The 15,522-nt window shown below is 43.9% G+C and overlaps 2 long non-coding RNA genes across 5 annotated transcripts in view; one reads left to right on the top strand and one right to left on the bottom strand.

The window, feature by feature from the left end:
• Positions 1-1,591, top strand: part of LOC116186256 — a 22,856-nt gene extending 21,265 nt beyond the window's left edge. Inside the window, exon 2 of the long non-coding RNA XR_004151215.1 lies at positions 1,467-1,591. This is a non-coding gene — a long non-coding RNA (uncharacterized LOC116186256). The remainder of the gene's footprint in view (positions 1-1,466) is intronic.
• LOC116186254 overlaps positions 1-15,522 on the bottom strand; it is a 441,761-nt gene that overhangs the window by 277,429 nt on the left and 148,810 nt on the right. The window lies entirely within an intron of this gene.

The following is a 15,522-nucleotide window of genomic DNA, read 5'->3' as shown; positions in this document are numbered from 1 at the left end:
TATACACATATACGTATATGTACTCGCGTCTGGAAACATTCGTTGACGAGCCGCGAGCTTTCGTTCTCCTCTGGATAAAATTAAGCGAGTTAGCAATACACGCCTCGTTTACACGTGAATTTTCCCCGGCAACTCGCCCCTTTCCCCCCTCGCTTCTCTCTCTCTCTTGCTCTCTCTTTTTTATTCTTTCGTTTCACTTCCAGACACCAACGTCCTGGACAAATACGAATTCATTGCCGCATTAGCTTGGAACGTTTACTCGAAGAGAGGAAATCTTCTTCTCCCTTCGTCCTCCAATTTCTTCTCGCCGAGGGTGAACGAACGAGGATACCGATAGGAATCAAGAGACCGTCTCTTAAGGATTTCGTGCGATTCCAGTTGATTTTTATTATCAGTCCCGCCCTCTTCCCGAAATTTCCATTCTCGACTCTTGGGATCAAGTTTTAAAGAAGGGGGAGGAGGGGAATTCGAAACGAATACCAATCGAATAAGTTCAAGCACGGTGAGATTCGACGTCGAGATTTTCATTCGATCTCAATTGAAATCCACTTGCCAAAAAATCCGCGCGAGGAAGCTTTAGTCTCACGCTACGAGTACAAAGTATCGATAGAACGTATAAGCAATTAACGTTTTACAAAAAAAAACGATGCCGTAATAAAAACACAATAGGAGGAAGAAAGGGAACGCCGAACGTATTTGTTGCATTTTAAATTCTTCGCGTAGAAAAAAAAAAGAAAAATGGCGTAGTATTATTCGCGAAGTACACGGATCGAACGTTTAACAATCCCACGAAATTTGCTAACGACCAACCGTGAAACGTATCCATTTGTTTCGTTTAACAATTTTTATCGCGGTAACATGCCGCTCCCTCCGTATTTATCCACCGTGATATTTTCTTCCTTTTTATTACCGTTGATGCGATTTATGCGCTCGTTTAAAATATTTCCGTTTTTTTTTATCCCCGAGTACGTATATATTTTTTTTTCTTTCCTTTTTTTTTTTTTTCTTTCCAATTCTACTCTCTCGTAATTGTCCAATTTTGTAATTCGCGAACGAAAAGAAAGATACGATAATAGAATAATAGCTAAATACGATGAATACATTGCAGGAATATCACTTGAATATAATTTCAAATGTTATCGAACATTTGAGCAATACCATAATCTGTGCGACGATTCACTCTCGAAACGGAATTTTTGGCTGAGGATCTACGAGGGAAAAATTTAATGAAAATTTTGCTGTTGTTACATGCATACAAATCGATAACAGTTCGTCAGGCAGGACAGATCGATCATTTTTTTTCGGCTCGCTTCGTCACGGGACGCGGCCGAAACAATTATTGCACGATGATCTACATTCGAGTAACCGAGGATATTTTTTAATATCGGATCAAACGAGCGGGATACAACGTGGGCCCGGCTCGTGATTTGAAATTCAATCGATTTCGTTTTTTTTTTTTTTTATAGGACCGGTGTACAGGACGCGAGCAAAGTCGAGCCAACCTTAATTCGATTCCCTGCCAGAGAAAAATTAACTTCTCTGTACTGTGAGGAGAATTTTACCCCCCAAAAAAAAAAAGAAAAAAAGAAAAGAAAGAAAATTGAGGAAATCGATCGATGCATCGATCGAGATAAAAATTACGAGAATTTCCTCTTTTTCGCCATCCGATTTCCTTCGACAAATTTTCTTCGACGCGACGAAATGTAATTATCGCCACAAAGAAACCTGTATCAACGAAATAACGATATTTCGAGAAGGTGAAAGCGCGGAAACGGGCGAGACACGCGTGCGATATTATTTATTCGAAGAGTATTGGATTGCAGATCCCGGCAAATACCACTTTTTCCGACGGAAATTGAATTTAACGTTTCTTGCGTGCCCGTTCATTTTAATGGGGCAACGATCGATTCTCGTCGCTTCCAATTGCCGCGCCACCAATCCCAACCGATCGCACGTGTACTCGCAAAAGGGTATTACGCGAAATTATAATGCGGCGCGTACCTCCTGTGGCATTAGATTTAAACCGTCTTCAATGTAAAATATTTTACATATTTATACCAAAAAGAAAAAATATTTGAAACGTATAATATTTTAAATAAAATATTATATGGTGAAACAAAGAGTGGGAGGGAGCGAGAGGACAAATTTCCTGGATTCCTGAACGATGATTTCATCAGACGAATCGGTCGAACTCCTAATCAAGAGCGAGGTCGTTTCTCTCCTCCCTATCAGCAGGAAGTCAGTCAACAAAGCTTGGCCATCATCTACCTAGTTTCCTCACAGATCGACGTGGTAGCTACTCTAAATGACACGATTTCTGACCGAGATAGAACGGTCCACCTCGAGTTTCGTTAGGAATACATGGACGAGGCGAGCAGAAAGACCGCGACGAGCATTTAAACGATAAGCTTGCACGTTCCATTCCGCCTGGAGGCGAAAGTTAGAATTTCGAGTTCCATACTTGTAATCAAGAAATTGACATGAAATCAATTTTTCGAAGGAATTGATTTTAATTCGATTTTAGATTTTTCACCCGATAAGAATCGCTTCATTCTCATGTAAAATTTATAAAAAAGGGATTACAAATTTCAATGAATCGTAATTTCTAACGTAATTCTACGATAAAGGCAAAAATTAAGAGGATTCTTAATTTGTTATCGCAGCCGCTTTAATTGTTCAAGTATATATTTACAAGTTATTTTCTCGCCAATTCACGTATTTCACGGAAATATATGATATCTAAAAAAAAAAAGAAACAAAAAAAAAATTAAAAAAAAGAAAACACCATCCATAAAATCAATTTCTCGAACACATCGAATCACCAACGTATAGGATAGCAAATATCAAATTCAGTTGCAGCAGTAAACGCTATGGCGGCAATACAAACACGAGTTTACGAGACGTCTAACCGAATTTTCGAATTTTTTTTTTCTCCCCCTCCCTACATGGAAACGTAATCGTTCTCGATCCGTTGTATCCCGTTTCGCGGTAAATTGCGAACGTTCTCCCGGTTCAGCAGGGCAGAACGTACGATCCGCGAGAATTCCACGTGTGTATACGGCCGTGCTCGTTGTTGGCGATGGTTAAGATCCTCTTTCATCTTCAGAGCTCCCCCGTGCGGGGTTTACAGCGATACGGTGTGCTATACGGCGCGCTTTTAGCCGTATTACTTCCGTCGAAATTGCAGCTTCCAGTATAAACTTTATTACATCTTATCGTCCTGCCCTGTGACTCCTTCGGGAGGGAGGGGAAGTTATTTCGATTCCGTTGTGCGGTTTATAAGCCGTCTCTTCGCCCCTTCACAAAATAATATACGAGCTCGTATATATATATATACCTGCGATGGAACGTATAGCTGTGAAAATAGCTCATGCAAACGTATTCCTAGTCGAACAACTTTATCGAGAGAATCGAATCGAGAAATAGATGGTTTAAAATCGATCGAACGTGGGACGAATTTCGCGTCGGAAGAAAAGGAAACGTCGTTTGGCGGATCGCAAAACATTTTGCAAAATTTTTAATCAATCGTGGAAAGATTTTTCTTGAGACCATTATTATTTGTTTTGATATAATCGTTTAATTGTTGGAGGGAAAAATTATATTTCTCCAGGATTACGAAAGATTTTCAGACAGCAGAAGATCGTTTGTCGAATCGATTGTTCGACGAAGTTGTTGAAAAAATATATATATATATGAAGTACGTAAACGAAGTTACGAAAGCTAGGAAAAATGTTCCCTTTTCACCAGGGGTTTCAGCAGGGGCGGGCCACGGCGCATAATTAAAGTGTCTTCGATGATAGAGGACGGAAAATATGAGAGGGAAGTCTATCGATAATCACCAGCCCCGCCACTCCGTGTTTCAATACGTTGGAAATCGCAAAAGTGTTAAAAAGGGCTTCAAGGGCGGACTTCCCTAAGTACAGAGGGATAGGTATTCACTATGGCTACCCGGGGATTCGACGTACGCAATTAAAGAGTATCTCGCGTTCTCGAGTGCTCTGTTTCGAAACAATTAGAGCCACAGACACTCCCTTCCTCCACTCTCTCTCCTCCCTCACCCTTACCCGATACAACGTCTATAAAAGCTTGGCGTAAAATAATTCCGCGAACGCTGGTAAACAGGAGCTGCAAAACAGGAAACAGGTACGAGAAAGAGGCAAAACGCAACAATCTCTAACGTTGCAACACCGAAATAAACAAGTACATTCCAAACAATTTCCAGTTACATCGTTCGACGGAAGAATAGAATTCCACCGAGGAAGGAGAAGGCAGCCAGTTCAATTTTTCTCTTCAAATACGCGAGGTTCGAAATACCTGAAACAACATTCGAGTTATTGGTTCATTGAAGGCAATCAGTTTAATTATTTTCCTCTCTAAACACGAGACGGATTCACAAATAATATTCCAGTTTATCCGTTCCATTTCTTTCTTTCCCCTTTCTTTTTGAACTATTTTTCGAACTTTATTTCGGAAGAAAATAGAAACTCCCTCGACTCGAGGAAGGATTTCTTCGATATTTACCAGATTTTTGGTTAGATCAAAGTTACACGCAATATACGAAATTGTCACGTAACGTCGTTGGCTTATTATTGTGGATCAGGGAACGCGAAAGATTAATTCGCTCGTTCCATTGTTTTGGATTAGTCCGACGTTCTCGTGACCGTTGCCCTGCAACCGACCACGGCCTGCCAGCCAAACTCCTCCACCATGAATTTATTCATACGCGCCGGTGGTCGTCGTGGACCTTATTCCACCGAGGGCATCGCCGAACTTGGCGCACGGTGGCGCAAAATGTATGATTCCGCCTTGAAATATCGCGAGCCTGCAGCTGGCATCCGAGCGTTAACGATGTTGGTAAACTTTCGCCCAATGGGAAAATATTAACCGTCACTTTGGGAGAGCGTCCCTCCCCGTATTTCCCCAGTTTGCATTTTCTTTCCCTTTTTTTTTTCTTTTTCATAAACGTCGTAAGGAAACGCTAGAACGATTCCGTTCCTTTCAGATCAATTAGATTATAGACAAAATTGTCGATCAAAAAATATACAAGTGTTTTAGCAAGAATTAATAATTGGCTCTTTGTATTTAGATAGAAAATTGTAGTTACAATTATTTTTCACCTCGATTTTCATCATCCATACATACGTGTGTAATATATAGTTATTATAATTACATTTTCTCATCCCGGTGATTTTAATATCGAAATTTGGAATCGAACGATCAACGTTAAAAATCGTGGAAGAGTGGACTCGAGTAGAGCGTTAAAAGAAAATTTTCAGGAATGTGAACTCTCCTCTGCGAATACAGTGAACGCCACTTTCGGATCTCGTATAAAATAATCTACATGACAAAGTATCGAGCCGAGGGAAATATCGTGGTGAGAGGCAGGGTAACGCATTTATTATCGGCAGACATCTCGGCGAGTCGATACGTCCGCAAAACCATAAGCCTGACAAGCTGATCCCGCGGGAGAATCGGTATTTGCGGGGTCAACAGAAAGGCCCCTGCGCTGCTCCGCCTTTACCACGGAATCTTATCCCACGGGACGGCGGACAAAGATTCCGCTCGGTTTACCGTTATGCAGGGCCCCCGCGGGGAGGGGAACGGAGAGAAGGAAAGCTCGCGCCTAGATTTTCCTCCCGTCGTGTACCTAATCTCGATGGCGGCTCTCGAGCTCTCGTTTTCAGTGGCCGGCGCGAAGATATCGCAGAGCCTCGGGCGTACGCTCCAGCATCCCGCTGCCGTTTCGTAGTAAAGTTTTCAGACGCGCGGGAATCTCGTTAAAAACTCAATATCTCGGAATAAATAAACCGCCCTATCATTTCGTTCACCTCTTCGTTCCTCTAAATATTACATCGCCCCGTGTAAACGGGATACGGCCACTTGGCGAACAGTGGCAAAGTGGATGGTGTATGGTCGATGGTGTAATTTCGAAGAAAGGAAAAAGAAGGAAAGAAAGTTGACGGATAAAGTGGAAACGAAGATCGTAATTTAGCCTGCATAAGCTTCGCTCAAGGAGCGTTGCTGTTTCCGCAAAACGAAGGAAAAATGTTTCTCTCCTGTAATCGATCTCGGGGAGGAGATCGTTAAAAACGAGATCTTGGCTCCTGAAACCGTGCCACTCTTCGTTAAGCAACTTCTTGGGCTGATCGCGAATCCTCCTCCCCCGAAAAACTCGATCCGCTTTTTCTTTCACCGCGATACATCCTCATCCTCTCGGGTGATGGGGATGATTGGTAAACTGATCGAGGAAAAAAAAAAGAAAAAAAGAAGAAGTCTCGAAGCTAATAAGGCGACACCGTGCGTCGAGCCAGTCCCCGCACAAAAGCTCTAATGAAATTTACATAATGGTACGGGGACCTCCTATCCTATCCATTCGTCACGGTCTGTCTTCATCGTTCCACTCCTGTCTATCTACTCCGCGTCTCCCTCGCTCCTTCCAACGATCACACGTATCCCTTTCCGTCACAACGTTCCTATGGTTTATAGGTAATTTGATATGGCTCGTTGTATCCTAATCGACATCTTGATCGAATCGATCAACGATCTTGAAATCCCTCGAATTCCCATCGAACGAATGCGAAAGATAAAAGAAAAAGAGGAAAATCTTTATAATTGGTGATTACATTGAAAAGAATCTCTCCAAAGATTGGAGAATGATGGAGGTGAACGAATGATTTTCACTCGAAGGCCAGACATCGTAAGTTTCGCGCGATCGTTGGATCGATGTTCCATACGCGATGACCCAAATTTGACGAGTCGGCCGATAATTCGATTCATCCGGGGAAATAAATGCGAATCGCGATGTACGAAGGCCGAGGCAGCGTTCGAGGGGGCTTAAATCGAATCGCAAATCGTCCGATGCAAATAAAAATGGAGATTCGTTTCCACCCATCCCTTTCGACCCGATCGACGACCGAATGGTTTCGGTTCTCTGTCTTCGCCTGGTTTTTCCCCCGATCGGAAAAATTGCAGGCGTTCTTTCCGTGATGGAAGACGGAATTTCGAAGCGTTAACCGTTGCAAAACGAAATTCTCTTGTATATTACCACCTCTGATTAAAGAAATAAAAAGAGAAGGGAGGAATGGAGGAGGGGGAAACGGAAAGAGGAACGAGAGAAGAAAAATTGTAGATACTAAAAAGGAGAGATATCTCGATTGTATAAATCGAAAAGCAATTGAACGGTATAGGCGGGAGATAAGATCTTATCTTCGTTACGAGACGAGTGTAAGTGGAAAAGACAAACGACGAGAAACATTCCTCCCCTCTTCCCGTAGAAGAAGAGGGAAAGAGGAAGAAACGAAGCATGTAATCAACGAAATTTCGAATTCCTTCGCGGACGGAGATTACCGACGATGTATGCTGACAAACGAATGAGCCGCGCATACCGGAGGAAAACAACGGTAGAAAAGGAAGGGGGGAGAAAAAGATGCTTTCCGTGGATACGAGAGAGGATGCGCTCGATATGGGGGCTTTGAACTTAAGGAAGGAAAGCACTGGAGGGTTTATCGCCGGAAAGAAGGAAAGAGTGGAAGGAGGGGGGCAGGTCGAGGTGGCGACGAAGAAAGGCAAAAAAAAAGAAAAAAAGGAAGAGAAGGGGAGAGAAGATGGGGGAGGAAGGAGACGATTTAACCAATCGACGAAAACGTAGCGAGTGTTGGTTCGATAAAATTACAGTCTACACACGATGAGGATCCCGTGGAGAATGCAGGAAGTCCTTCACGTTTCCACCCTCCTCTCTCCCCCATCTCTCTCGTCTCCATCCTCCACGTCTCGTGGAGTTGGCTCGGTGAAAAGGAGGACCTTCGACCCACCATCCCTCTCTCATCCCCTATCGACTAGAGAAGGCCGGAGACAGGGAGCTAATAAATTCATAATTCAATATTGACTCGGGGATTGTCTCCGTCGTTGCCGCCGCGTAATTCCTCGCGGGTTTGCCAAGCTTTTAAACAATTAGCTACGAAAACAATTACCACGTCGCGGAACAGACTTTCCCGGTTTTCCACGCCACCCTTTCAACAATCCTCGCGGCGCGGCGAGAGGAGGTTTTCTTAGCGGGGAGGAGGGAGGGCCGACTTGACGCATCCTCGTACAATCGACAACACACACACACACATGCACACACACACACAGACGACGCACTTCCGACGTAAAGCTTAAGGTAAATATTTATCGGCCGGCATTATGGGAGTTCTCCTGAACCGTTAGCCGTGCAGGTGGACCTGGTCGCTTACTCTCGAAACGTCCATCGCCGCGTGCCATTTATCGCCGATCGATTAAGTTTACTGTGGAAATATTTTTCCAAACCCAATTTCCCTTTCTGCCTCGAACAACGTCGATCCTGCATTCCCTTCGAGATCATCGAGAAGGAAGAATGGTTGGAGTCATTCTTTATAGCTACGCCTTTTAGTAGTATAATAGTCGATATTATTTTCTTTTTTCTTTTCACAGCATTTAGCGTATTTTTAAAAAAATTGAAATCCTTCTCCGATTTCTAGAATTAAAACCGAATCGAATTTCGAATGATCTTCTTAGTGACGTAACATTCGATATAATTTGTTTATCGCGCAAAGATATATTCTTTGCTAATGGAGAAATTCCTTACGCTACGTGGATCCGTAGAAATTAGTTTATTGAAACGAGCGGCAGTAATTTTTACGAAGCTTGGGAATGTAGGTCGCTTTAATGAAATTCGCGCCAAAAACGTTTAAAAAAAACGTCCAGATTCTCATTTACATGGGCGAGCTCAACGCTTTAACAACAAGAGAGTGGAAAAGGGGAAGGCAGAGGCTGATTAGCGTACGCCGCAACCGGCGATAAATTATTCTCGCGGTTCTGGCGTTTGATTTAAAATTATCGCCTCAGTTTGTTCAGGGATTACGGGACACAAGGTATTACTCTTGTCTCTCACTTCAACGTCACTGACCGATTGTTGTTCGACTCTCACAATGTAATCACGTATTGTCAGGAGGAAAGCATATTTAATCCAGAAATCGTGAAATCGTCTTTCCGAAAAATCATGGAGAGTTTCTTTTGACGAGCAAACTTGTTGACCGGTAATTTTTCGTCAACCAACGATTTCTTCGATACCTCGATCATTTTTACTCACACGACCAATCGAATCGTAGCGGCCTTAATCATTAATCACGATTGAGTAATGAGTTTTATCTGCAAATAATTAGTATCGATACATCGATGCGTTAACATAATATGTCAACTGGTTATTTTCTAAGGTGATGATTTCGAAACGGCTCTACTATCCACCCTTTTAACCATCTACGATTCCACGAAATTTCCCTCCCAAAAGAGAGAAAGAGAGGAAAAAAAACAACCTCGCCTAATTTACGATCAAAGTGAATGCACTAAAAAGCTTCAAAAAGTATCGGAGGGAACGTAGAAACGAGTGTTAAAAAGAAACTCAAAGTTGATGAATTAAGCATTTTCGCACGCTGATTCGAGTTTATTATTCGCTTCGTAACGGGGTCAATCGATTAACGCGACCGAATCACGCGGTCACGGGCGAAAAAAAAAAAGAGAGAAAAAAAGAAAGGGAAGAAAAAAAGCGTGGAGATCAAGCAAACTCCCTTTGCCATCGTTCGAAACGTATCAAAAGTTACCTCGCCGGTAATTTCCTGCTACAAGGCTACAAGAGGAAGCGAAAGGTGTAGGAAGGTGCATTGGTGTGCTTCCGGTTCACAGATCCTCGCGTGCTTCTCCCTTTCCCTTTCTCTCTCGCCGTTCCACATCGAAGGTCCATGATAAAAACACGCTGCACACGAAGCTCTTTGAATTCGTTAACTCTCTCCCCCTCTCTCTTCCAAATTTCTTTTTTTTTTTGAGAGGGCCTCGAACGTCCACCGTTCGAGAGATAGAAAACGAAAAAAAGCTTCGACGACGAATCTCCCTGACCCTTCGTTTGAGGCTTCCCGCGCGAAAACAAGACATCTTATCCATCGATACTGGATCAGACAGTGACGGTTGTTCCGCATGATTGACCAGCAAACTCCAAACAGAGGTCGGAGCACAATGTAACCGTTGAATCGATCATGGCGCGGCTATTGGTTTGTCGTTCCGAGCATTGTCGATGAGCGAATCAAAGTTTGGCGGAGGTCATAGCTCGGGAAACAATGCGGGTACGAGGAGGAGGGCGAGTTTGGCGAAACAAGTTAGCGGAAGAAGCTTGTCGGAAGTCCCGTGGAGAAACTTGGAAGGAATCGTATTAAAGACTTTGCTGCCTCGTCAAACCTTCTTGAATAAAAATTGAAACGGAAACAGGAATAAGTATTCGCGGGTGTACCTCTCCTGTGTACACCGGAACTCGCAATTCGTTCGATTTCGACCAGGCGATCAAATATTTGTCAAAGTCGACGAATACTTGATTCAACCTCCTACGCTGTCCTTAAGCCTCTGCCTATTCATACCGCAAGATTCCGTAATTTACCGCGCTTCAAACGCGATTATCAATGGGGCAATAATTCACTTCCCCTTGAAATATACGCATATACGGTCAATCATCGAGTGCCTAGCGACTTATGGAGAGTAATATATTATACACGCACGTGTAAATTCTATTTCGTCTTCTCTCTTTCCCTCGCCATCAATCGTTCAGATGCGACACGCGTAATAAAGAATAGGGGACGAAACTTCCCTCCAATTTCTTAAAAAGTCATCAGATTTCGGAGAATCGATGACAGTGTCGCAATGGCTCGCGAATGAAACGGCGAAGAGAGAAGGAGAACGGATAGAGAACAGAGAAATGGGAGAAGGAAAAAAAAAGTAAAGAAGACGAAGAGTCGTGCAGAACACATAGCCGTAAAGGGGGTTGCGGATGGCATCATTGGGAGCTTTTTATCCCCTTGTACTACACGTCCGCGCTTCTCTTTTACGAGCACTTCTTGCCACTTCGTCCTCGCGAGAGACGGATACAGAGTTACGTATTCCTTCGTTTGCGCGCTGAAAATTTACGACCGGTTGATCGATACCTGGAAACGAGGTGGCGAGCGCCTCGTCAACTTTCCCACCGACCGGTCGCAACTTCCTCCGCGAACCATCTCCTCCTCCTCCTCCTCCTCTTCCCCACCGGGCAAAGTTTATTTTTCCACCAACTTATATATATTTAAATTCGCCGCCCGAGAGATGCGCCCCCGGGATAAAGGGGAGTGGTTATTAATATTTTGTAAACGTCGCCGGCCGTTATGCATAGGCGAAATTCTGGTGGAAACGCGAATACCGTTTTCAATATTAAAAACGAGAAAGCTCGATGATGAACAGCATTGGGCAATGGATACGGGAATAACGATTCCCTTATTTCTTCGGCAGAAAGAATTGGAAATTGGAGACAACGTCGTATTATTTAACGTTCTATCCGGATCCAGATATCTTTGATAACGATTAGATTGGATTAGAAGCGAGGAGAAACAGATATCTAGTTAATTAAATCCCCGCCATCCTTGTTCGGGATCTTAAGAAGAGAGGCAAACAGTTGGAACTGGCGATGCGACTTTGGAGACGAACGACGAGAAGAGGGGAGACTCCGCTCCTTTGGAGAGCGTATACATCCGACAGGAAAGTAGGTTCAAAGAAAGAAAACGTCCTGGCCGGAATGAAGGGGCAGTCACAGCCGATCCTTTCAAAGAGACCGAAACTTGGACCCCACCTGTGATCTCTGACTCGGTTCGTTGCAAGTCTCTTGTAATTGGGATTACTGGCCGATAGATAGTAAGACTCTCTCTCTCTCTCTCTCTCTCTGTCTCTTCCATTCGCTAAATTCCTTTTCTACTTAGGAGAGATCCATCCCTGAATGACCAAGTTTGCCAAGGGGATAAATGGAGCTGGCCAACGCCAATAACGAAGGGGAAGATCGACGGAATAAACCGAAGGAAGAATCGATTCGATCGTGGAGAGTAGGTAATTGGGGAAAATTTACGATTATGTTTCGAGGACGTTGGACGATAGGGTTTGACGATCATCCTCATCAACTTTGAATGCAGCCCAATGTCCGCCTCGTAAAACAACCTTCTTTTTTTTTTTTTTTCTTTTTCTATTTTTTATGCAGCCCAATTTCTTCCTCTTAAAAATCCCTTTTTTTTTTTTTTTTTTTTACATTCCATTGAACGATATACGTCCGAAGGGAAAGATGGTGAATGAGATTGTAAAGGGAATCGGCGACGAGGTTATCGTGGCCAGCGTGAACCGAAAGGCGATTCGAGAGGATGGCGTTCGAGATCGCGGCGCGATAAATGGAGTTACATCGTGCATGACGGACACGCACGATAATACGGATGGTCGAGGCTCGGACTGCAGGTGATCGCGACGTTTTTTCTTTCCGATGTCCCGATAGCCGACAATTGCTCCGCGTCTCGACTCGAAGGTAAAACTCGACGGTAAAACTCGGGCTCGAGAGGAAGGGGGGAAAAAACAATATTCGTTCGATAAAGCGACTTTCAGTATGGCAATAAAACGAACAGCGTCGACCGTAAAATGTGGCGCTACATTTGTTTGCCGCGAGCACTTTGTATTGTTTACGAGTCGTAGCGATGGCGATGGTGAAACGTGGCGGAATTGACGGGATGCTGAACAGCAGGGACACTGGATCGTCCGGTATTTCGTAGAAAACCGTGAGATCGAGCTTCGTGTTCATCGTGACTTCGTTATGAAAAGATTCCCCTCCTCCCCTGGAAATTATTTAGAAAACAAATGGATTAATTCGAATTCTTTTTTTTAATTTATTTTTTATCGCACGAAGCGAACAAGGAATGACACGAAAAATGAAAAATAAGGCGGAAAAAAGTAAGGCGTGATAAGATTGATTTATTATTTTCTCTCGTTACCTAATGCTCGACCTCGTTACCGAGCGTAATTTACGCCCAGTACTTTCACGCATGGCCGTGCCTCCCTATCGCAAACACACCGGGCAATCGTCGTTAACTGCCACTTCCTAAATCATTAAAATGATCGCCACGTACCGAGCGTACTTTACCATCCGGAACACGCGCCCCGATTACACTGTGTTCTAATTATCTTGATCCGCGGTCACGCGAATATTAGATTATAGTTTATGCAGGCGAGCGATGCCTCCCATACTATTGGCGGTAATTGGACCAGGTTGCGACAAATCAACTAATCGACAAGAGGATCGCAAAGAGAATGGCAAAGAACGCAAATAAATTTGCGTTGAAATAACGCTTCTCTCGCACTTATCGTCTTTATTTAAAAATCCGGTCCACTCGATCCTCGAGATCTCAAGTTTGAAGAGAGTGCGCCAAACCTCGAAAGAAATCTCGTAATCAATATCTCGAGAATAACGGAGAAACGGAGCGATCGATGGAACGATATCGACGGAACACGGGCGAGACAACACAACGAGTCGAGCAACACCCTTTGGATCTTTTCTCTCGACAAAGGCAATATCCAGGGAACCTACTTACGCCGACACACCGTCATCCAACGTCCCCTCCAACGCCTCTGTCACTACCTCCACGCTGTTTACTTCCACGATTATATCTGGCCGACTCGTTCCATTCAAAATCCGCTCCACTTAACACTCCGCGTCGGGTTTTCTCATTTGATCGCGTCGCGCCACCGCGGCAACCAAGTGTTCCTCGTTATACGCCACTACCAGTGACACGATAAAGATCATTACGCCGTTCGCGGCGAATGATTTCCGCCATCGAGACCGTGCCCCGTCTATCGATCCAGCCTAGACGTGGCAGGTGAAACACACCAACGGGACCGGTGAGGGTGCAACGCCAGGTCCATCGAGCCCGCGTGCGTGCAGAACAGGCAACATCATTCTAATATATTCTCATTAGCCGGTGTTTTAATTAGAGCGCTCATTAATGCCTGCTACGATGCACTCGTCTCTCCCTTTTCCACGACCCCTTCTCTCTCTCTCTCTCTCTTTCTCTCTTTCCCTCTTCCTCGCCATCTCCCTTTTTCTCTGTCTTCTTCCCCCTCGTTCGTTTCCCATCTACGTCGCCTTTCTCCACGCCGACTCTCACCTCGCCTAGAAACTTGCAACGGGCGATCAGAATTAATATCCACATAGCTGGTATGCCTGGTGCAACGCGCGAATTCCGGCAAAGGTTTTACAGGTCTCCACTTTATTTCCTTCGGCGAAGCTTACGGCGAGCCTCTCATCGACAAGCCGGTAATTAACATCGGCTCTTGTTCGCGGGAATCGTTCGGTTTCGAATTTTCCGAGTTCTTTTCCGAGGAGGAGGATTTTATTTTACTTTATTTTATTTCTTTCAACGACGCTTATTATTGAATTTCGACGAGAAAAATTGGTGATTCGAAAGAAAATTCGAGAAAGATTTGAAGGAAAAAAAAAAAAAAAGAAGAAGAATGATAGATGATTTCGACGAACGAAATGATCGTGGGAGAGAGAATTAATTTGAATTGGCGAGTTTTTCTGGAATTTTGGATCGGTTGCGAAAGACGCGGCAAGAACATCTTGTCGGAACGCAAAACCGTGAATCACGGTTCCGTGGCCGAATCAGGCCGGAGGTGGATCCCACGTCTCGCTCGCTTCCCCTTTTTCCCCTGGGAAGAATATTTTATGCAAACACGATGCTTCCCTTCGCAAGAAACGATTTCCCCCCGCGGCTGGTCGGGCGAACGGAATTTAATCAAATTTTCGAAAACAAGAGAGAGAGAGAGAGAGAGAGAGAGAGAGAAACCTGCTATCACGGACACGATAATTATTCGATAAACCGGAACAGCCATCGCGCCAACTTCGTTTTTCGCTTGCCGAGATTAGAAAATTCCTATAGCCTCTAATTTATCAAGAATTCACCGTTGACGAACCCTCCTTTATCCGCTTAAATTATTCTCCCATTAAACTCCCTCTCCAGAATCAATTTGACATAGATCTCGCTCGCTTTCCATCTAATGTAAACTTAATTTGCTTACAAGTTAATAACTAAATTTCGACACGACATTTTTCTACGACAAGTTTTACGTTAATTTTACCTCCAAAGTTACAAGAATATTATATATAATATTACTGTTTCTTATAATTATACCTTTGGACGCGAGAAAAAGCCTCAATCGATCGGCTCTGTAGACTCTTTTCAATCAAGATGCTTAATAAGAATTCTACCTTTTCCTTTCTTCTTTCAAAAAAAAACGCTCTGTAAATTTCATCGCGGTATCTTCTAAAACACTGACTAAGTCGCAACATTGTTTCGTAACGAATATTCTTTTGGCTCAAAGTTGTGTGAAAACTTGAAACTCGAAACCCTTCTCGCAACTTCTCTCGCTTGCAAGAGAACTTTTTAGACACAACACCCCCCTCCCCCCTCGAACTCCACCCATCCAAACGATAATCCCACGCCATGGCACATTACAACCCCATCGATCGATCGAAACTACCCTCGACTGTCAAACAGAGCCAGGTCCAATGTCACGCGCGATAATCATCGAACCCTTGCAGAAATGATTTGATGTTTCGTCAACTCGTCGACCCACTCGTCACTCGTCGCTGATATCGCGGGTTAAAAGATATGCAGGACGGATGCTGGT

The sequence above is a fragment of the Apis dorsata genome, unplaced genomic scaffold, assembly GCF_000469605.1.
Source record: "Apis dorsata unplaced genomic scaffold, Apis dorsata 1.3 scaffold_527, whole genome shotgun sequence".
NCBI lineage: Eukaryota > Metazoa > Arthropoda > Insecta > Hymenoptera > Apidae > Apis > Apis dorsata.
Note: the sequence above shows the minus strand (reverse complement) of the source record. Positions and strands in the feature narration are given on the sequence as shown.